The 8,002-nt window shown below is 39.1% G+C and overlaps 1 long non-coding RNA gene across 2 annotated transcripts; it reads right to left on the bottom strand.

The window, feature by feature from the left end:
* Window positions 1-1,305: 1,305 nt before the first annotated feature.
* LOC144708006 (uncharacterized) lies at window positions 1,306-4,255 on the bottom strand. 2 transcript variants are annotated; one of them, XR_013582618.1, is made up of 5 exons: window positions 4,009-4,255; window positions 2,913-3,022; window positions 2,767-2,826; window positions 1,519-1,714; window positions 1,306-1,414 (listed from the first exon to the last, which is right to left on the bottom strand). It is a non-coding gene; the product is annotated as an uncharacterized LOC144708006 (long non-coding RNA). The 2 variants fall into 2 exon arrangements; XR_013582617.1 differs by having other exon boundaries at window positions 1,400-1,714; window positions 4,009-4,247.
* Window positions 4,256-8,002: the final 3,747 nt, after the last annotated feature.

Below are 8,002 nucleotides of genomic sequence, written 5' to 3'. Positions count from 1 at the left end.
CACTTATTGAGCATCCAAAATTTAAGAATATTTTAACTTTCTATGCACAAAGTGATGATGCATATATTCCAAGTTCCAAGACTGTACGACGCACATCAGCTAAAAATTTTACGCAGAAAAGGTCGAAGCTCAAAAAAGAACTCAAACCAATAGAAAAATTGTCACCCACGATGGACGCTTGGACAACCTCAAACCATGTAGCTATACTTGGGATCACTGTTCATTGGATTGATACAACATGGATACTTCGTGAATGAGTTCTATGTGTTTTCCAATTAATTGGTTCTCATCAAGGTGCTTACTTGGCAGAGGTAGTGCACAATGTGTTGAAGGACGATAATCTTACCAACAAAGTATGTCATCATTAATTTTTATTATGTAGCAATTACATATTTGAATTTTTTTCCTTTCTTTCCTAGGTGCTCCCCTTTACAACTAACAATGCCAGTAATAATAAAACCATGGTTGAAACTTTAGAAAGGTTCATGAAGGGTTCTGTTCCAGACTTCACAGACCAATATCACGCACCATGCATAGCACATATTCTGAATTTGGCAGTTCAAAGAGGCCTGACGGAGCTAGGTATTTAATGTTCTTAAGTTTTTCTAATGAAAATCCTTCTTTTTAAAACACTTGGCACATTATTTGGCTCATTACAGGGGCAACAAGCTCACTTTGCGAAGATATTGTCGACCAAAATATCATCCTTAATAACACTCAGCTTTCATTTAAATAAATTCTATATAGACGTCGAAGACTTGTCCTTGCAGTTGGAGAGTCACCACAGAGAGTTCACCACTATCATACTTTATGCCATGATTTGGGCATAAAAAATCAAAACTTGCTCATTGAAGATGTGCCATCCAGGTGGAACTCTATATATGAAATGATTGAAGCAGCTTATGAGAAGAGAATTGTGTTAGATAAGATGACAAGTGATTATCTAAACACAAACAAAGGTAGCTATTCAATCATGGCTGAAGATTGGGATCTCTAGAAAGGTTTTCTGATGAACTAGAAGGCTTTTGTGATGCTACTAACATCCTTTCACAGTCACAAACCATTACATCATCTACTGTTTTGAGGGCGCATAAACTTCTGTTAGATCAATTAGACTCTGTGATTCATGTGCTGGATGATATGCATCCTGAACTCTCAAGGTTACCAAGCAAGGAACAAACAAGGTCGCTTAAAGTTGCATATGGTGCAAGGAAGGAGAAATTGATAGATTATCAACATCACTTGAAGTTAAAGCCTATGGTCCCCGTTCCGACAATGTTTGGCCCACGAAAGAAGCTTGAGTTTATTCCCGATGATAAAAAAAATTTCTTCATCGACACTACTGCACAGTTGCTCAATAAACTGTCCAGTTCTTTAACTTCAACTAACCAACAAACTATTGAAGAACAACCGCCTACACTTGTAAAATGCTTAATATTAGTGGTTGCATTGATGGAGCCTTACAAAGAAACTACAAGTCCAAGTCAAAGATCCACTAGAGATGAATTAGATAAATACTTGAAAGACCCTTGCATTGGCCCTCGTGATGACCCACTCAAATGGTGGTCTGAAGTTGGGTCAGCAAAATATCCACGGCTTGTGGTTGTCGCAAAGGAGTTCCTCTCTGTATGTGCTTCGAGTGCACCATCAGAGCATCTCTTTTCAGCAGGAAGAGGAGTTGTCACTTTCAAAAGAGGAGGGCTATCTGCAGAATCTATATCCATATTGATGACTTTAAAATGTTGAGCTTATAAAGCCGATGAGGAGAACAAAGAGGAAGATGGTGAAGTGGAGGAAATTTCAGAGGATGACGATGAAGACTAAAAGTTTTATGATCATTTTATGGTATTACTATTATTCAAAATTTAGATAGTCTTTTCCAATTGTGTGTTGTTAAATCATGATGTATGTCTATGCTTCTTTTAGGTTGAAGCAGCAAGGTGATGCCAAAGAAACATTACTTTGGAGGTTGTGCATCGATCAAATTGAAGAGAGCTAGGAAGCAACATCTAAATGGTGTTTTTCACTTTTCAAGATGGATACTGTAAATTGCCTTGTAATGAAATATTCTATTAGGAAAATTTCATGCCAAATTTTCATTTTTGACTTTAACTAGTCAAGTTGATGGAACCCTCTTCTTCTTCTTCTTTTTCTTCTTCTCCTTCTTCTTCTTATTTTCTTCCTCTTCTCCTTCTTCTTCTTCTTCTTCTTCTTCTTCTTCTTCTTCTTCTCCTTCTTCTTCTTCTTTTTCTTCTTCTTCTCCTCCTTCTTCTCCTTCTTCCCTCTTTCCTCTTCTTTCTTCTTTCTCTTCTTCTTCTTCTTCTCCTTCTCCTTCTTCCCTCTTCTCCTTCTTCTTCTTCTTCTTCTTCTTCTTCTTCTCCTTCTTCTTCTTCCTCTTCTTCTTCCCTCTTCCTCTTCCTCTTCTTGTATAAAGATGGATAGAAAGATAAATGGATTGACATAATGCCACATAGATAGAGTAGGTACATAATTTGATTGATAAATATGATAGATCTATGGGCAGAATCATATAAGAATAGATATGGAGGTAGGTAACTTCCGTCCATGTGGCATTATGTCAATCCATATATTTTGATATCATTTCTCGGTCTGTAGATCTCCTAATTAATTAATGAAATCAAATAAAATAAGAATAAATGAGGAAAAACACTTAATGTAGAAAAATATTCAGAAAATTGAAGCAAATCAATGATTGCGGAAATTTGACTGTAACTTGAATTTAAATCATAATGATTGTTGCCAAACCATGATGAAGCGTCCACAAAATGGTCTGCACTCCCATCTCCCTTCACCTTAACTAATGGGCTACAAGGAAAGGAAGAGATCATCATTTGCTATGAATTTTCTTCAAAAAAAATCATTTGTGATGAATAAAGCATGCATAAACTTACCCGGTGCTGGTTTTCTGGACAAGCCTCGGTACCTCATCTAGCAGTCGATGCATTTGTAAAATATTACCTCATGGCAAGAGTTGGGATCGATACTCTAAGGTCCAATTCAGCTGCAGAGATCGCTTGGTTGCAGCAAAGCATCAATGTGTATTTCACCAGCTTATTTTCATTGAGTCTCACGTTGTTGATAAAATAAATTATGGGTTATAGTTGTTGGTTAAATTGAGCTTAATTACAAAATATTTATATTGTTTTGCCACTCTTATGTTCTTTTTTATGAGATCCTTCCAAACATGTGAGCCACTGAGAACTGATTTTTTTTCAGAACTAAAATCCAAGTTATTGATGTCGGACTCCATGCTTGAATGTAAAAAATCAAAGACATAGTATACGACACGTAATAAATCAAGTTTCCCAATGTTTGATGGGGAATGTTGATGAATCCTATAATTAAATGAACTTATTTACTAAGTAATGCCAAAATTATGATTTTCATGAAACTTTTAGTATGAACATGAACCTCGTCCATGAAAGCAGGTTTTGTCAGGATGGTCACATGCAGCCTCGTGTTGTAAGAGAGATATGAATAAAGAAAGATACAGGTGGAGAAAGATTGTTGGGTAAGAGAGAAGCAGATGCGGTGAGATTGATGCAGGTATAGTTGTATAAAGATGATAAGAAGAGGATTGATAGAAGAGGATAAGAAAGATGGATAGAAAGATGGATAGAAAGATAAATGGATTCCCTTTCTTCTTCCTCTTCTCCTTCTTCATTTCTTCCTCTTCTCCTTCTTCTTCTTTTCTTCCTCTTCTTCTCCTTCTTCTTCTTCTTCTTCTTCTTCTTCTTCTTCTTCTTCTCCCGATCAAAATCTTCCGTTCAAAATCCTCATAACAATCTTTTGATCGCAATCTTCTTTTTCTTCTGTTCACGGTGCTCACCAAAGAAAGGGTTTCGATCTAAAAAATCGCGATCGAAATCCCCATTCTCAGATTCACGATGAAGAATCGGGGATTTAACATCCCCGATTCTTCATTTCTCAGCGATCAATCGCAGAAAGAAATCCAAGACAAAAAAAAAAAAAACGGCGAAATCTTACCGCAGAGATCCACCCAAATAATCCGGAAATCTTCTTCGTCTTCTTGATCCACCCAAATCGCCACCCAAATCGCCAAGATCCAGCCAAAATCCCCAAAAACGCCAGAATCGGAGCCCCTACTTCGCTTCCGGTGACGTGGACGATGACATGGCCGATGACAAGGCTCGGCTTCACCCGCGGCACCTATGTCATCGTCCACGTCACCGGCGGCCAAGCCTCGTGACACACCGTGATAATTGTCAAAAATTTGTGACATACGGTGATATTTCAAAAGTACATGACATACGGTGAGCAACGGGGAAAGTTCGTGACATTTGGTGATTCAACCCCACTAGAAAATAAAACTGTCTGGAGACACTTAAGGGATACATTTGATGGAAGTAGATTCTATCCGCATGTTCGACAACATTATCATACGTGTAAATAGTCTTGAAATAGTCTTGAACCGTACGGTTAATCTAAGAAATGCATGCATGTTGGTATGTATGAAGAAATATCTGGGCAACAACTAGAGAAAAAATCAAGGGAGCTCATTGAAATAATCTTAATTCGTACGTCTAATATTTATTTAGGGACCTTTTATATGAATGCCCTAGATCAACTTTACAGAAAAATTGTCCGGAAACACTTAAAGGATACATTTGATGGAAGTAGATTCTATGCGCATGTTCAACAACATTGTCATACTCCCAACTATTATTCATCTCTTAGAACTGTACGATTAAAAGTGGGCCAAATTTTCTCTGCCACTCAATGACGAACATTCATATCCGGTAGTTATTTCTCAGATCTTGAATCAATGCATCCATACCCGTTATCAAGGGGGAAAAAAGTAGCATTGAGCCACGGCAAAAGAATCCTTCCCTTAAGCTATTTTTGCCTGCTCATTAACTGGCTAGCCCAATTTCTTCGCTCGAGACTCTACACCCACTACGTGACAGCTCCACCATCGACGATATTTAAAACTTCCAAGCTCTCCTCCAGTCCAAAGCAGCTTTCAAGAAGACCATACATACATCCATGGCGTCAAGATCTGCGCAGGCCAAGGCCGTTCTGCTGTTAAGCTCTGCATTCTTCTCACTCGTCTCTTGTCAGCTCACCAATCCCTTCGTTCCGGCCAACCCTTTTGCGCAGTGCGTGCCGGGTCTTGCGCCAGCGCTGGACTGCAGCACGCTGTTGGGTCTTATCAGCGCTGGAGCCTTCGCCGACCCGCGTTCTTCTTCTTGCTGTAACTTTCTTACAAGCTTCACCGTGCAAGGACCGGTGGCGCCGGCTCAGTGCCTTTGCACACTTAGCCGCTTAAACGGGCTCGGCGCGACAATGACCATGGCTTGTGACATTCGCCTTATACTTGCATACTGCAGACTGGCGGCTGGAAACCAGCCCTGTCTTCCTTTCCCAGCGGAGTCACCATAAACAGAAGTTCTAAATTGTTGCGTTTCTCGAAAGAAAAATAAAATGTAAGTGTATTCCTTGTCATCTCTTTCTAAGTCTCTCTCTTGCTCTGTCTTGTCTCTTCGTTCTGCTTTCAACACAACGCGACGGAAAAAAAACCATGTTCATCATTAGTATTGTGTTAGATCACAAATCTGGCAATAAAACACTTGGAAGAGAGTGCTGGTTAGTGTCGTTTTCTTTTTTCCTTTCCCCACGGCCCAGTCCACGTAGGTAAAGATATCTGTTTCTGCACTCTTACCATGTGCAAGCTTTGTCTGCTTATTCACTTCTTCAAATGTTCAAAAGCGTTTGCTCGGCGATGAATTTGAGGTTAAGGGAGAAAGGAAACGGAGGACGAAGAGAAAATGTACATGACATAGTTGAAGAACAACCGAATAACATATTTTTATCAGAAATAAAACGTCTCAGCGGTGGGATGTAGCCACCGAAGAACAGCCGAAGATCCAACGGTGGAGAAGATCAACGGCTACTCTCGACGTCGCACTGTTGAGATATTTGATTACAGGTATATTCATATGAACATCAACAATTAATGTTTTATTTATTCTTCCAATGCATTCAATTTCCGCAGGTCCACTCGGATTTATTGGGACCTGCTCCCCTCATTTCTCAATCGGAATTCACGTATTATGTTAACTTTATATGTGTCTTTAGCATATACACATGGTTATATCTGTTGAAAGTTTAAAAATGATATTCTTCAAAATTTTATTTTCTAGCAAACCATGGTTGATAAGGAGTTTTCTATCAAGGTTGTTCCCTACTAATCAGAGTGGAGAGGGTAGTTTCAAGAAATTGAGAAATGAGGAACCAGCAACTCGCTGGAAGACAATATAGGGATGACGTGGACCAATAGGATTATTAACAAAGTACAATGGATAAAAATTGAACATGTACCCCTTATACTCGTTATGAGATTAGCGGTCAGGATTCAATATAGGATTAAGCATAGATAGGAATACACATAGATATGATTAAACAAAGTTAGTAAGACACATAGATATGATTAAACAAATGTACTAATACACATGGATAAGAATCAATATAGATAGGATCCAACGGTTATCATTCATCTTATTATAACAGTTACAATCTGTTATAACAGCTACGATCTTCACAGAACTACCTTTATATTGTAGCTACAATTATTGACTCTATAAATACCAACCAATGTAATTAGCTAAATATGGGAACAACAACGATCATTATTGTTCATGCCTCTGTTCTTCCCTTCTTCCTTCTACTCTCATCTCTACTTGTTCTTGTGGAAGATCAGATTGCTTTCATATAGTTCTCAAAACATCGGCTATTGTTACCTCTCAACGACCAAGAATGGTTTTCAATGACAAAGACGGTGGAAATATTGGATACTTAGGTTTGCAGTTTTTGTTGTTTTGTACGGATCTAAATTCAACAACCACCAGGGAAATCAAAGGACACACAAACCTGAGTGGTGTACGCCTTCATAACCCTTGATTCAAGAGCCCCTTTGATCAGCTTCTTGGAAAATCATTCTCTAACACTATTTGAACAAGACTGAACCAGAGGAAATGCTGTTTCATAGGGTTATCCATTGCTTGGGATAAATCTAAATGTAGTACATACAATTAAGAGAAGAATATAAAATAGACCCCTTTAGTTCTCCAGATCGCACGTGACTTTACTGAGAAATAGATGGTTATGATCTACCCTTCTAATTCTATTTGTCTCCATCCCTTCATCAAGATGTGAAAGATAGGTACTGTTGGGTTCTTGAGGCCTTGACTTGGATGAACAAATCAAAACAATGTGCAGCGGAAGACTTTTGCGAATCTAACAGCATCAACAACAACATTTAAAGGAAGTACCTTTGCACAGATCTCATTTGTGATTTCTACGATCCCGGAGCGAGAAGAGTCGAGCTGCTCAAGTGTGCAGCCTCTAGACGTATCCACGCGGTCCTCGGCACGTCAGATCTCCTCCTTCTCATTGACAAGCACCGTTCTTTCTCCATCGGCGTTGTTACGTCATCCCGATCACATCAGGGATGGAGAGGGGGTGTGGGGAGAGTGGAGAAGAAGGGGAAAGGCCCCTGAACAGTTCTGGCCTGAGTGAATTTCGTTTAGGGCCTTCCCCTATTTATACTAAGTAGGTATTTTTCATAAAAACCCCCTAAAACTTAAGTATATCTTCCAACGTCCAAAAGACCATTTGCGTGTGACCCTCTAGTCCCATGTATGAGTCTAGTTAACGACTCCAGTGGCCCAATAACCTTTATTGGCCATCCAAATTAATTAACTATATCATCATATAGATTAATTAACGTCGGATCGATTTAACCCAATCGATAGGTTGAGACTCCAACATGTGGGGTGCCAAGCTACACCTCGTGTCCTAGAAGATACAAAGGAGTGTGTATCGACTCACTCATGGAATCTATTCATCATCAGTTACCGTGTATGTATAATCCCTCATCTACTTGATGCTCCTTGGAAGTCTTAGGGTATGGTCAACTGTCAAACCCAAAGCAGTCATCCGAGTTAGTACAGATGCATTC

Source organism: Wolffia australiana, chromosome 9, assembly GCF_029677425.1.
Source record: "Wolffia australiana isolate 7733 chromosome 9, ASM2967742v1".
Classification (NCBI taxonomy): domain Eukaryota; kingdom Viridiplantae; phylum Streptophyta; class Magnoliopsida; order Alismatales; family Araceae; genus Wolffia; species Wolffia australiana.
Note: the sequence above shows the minus strand (reverse complement) of the source record. Positions and strands in the feature narration are given on the sequence as shown.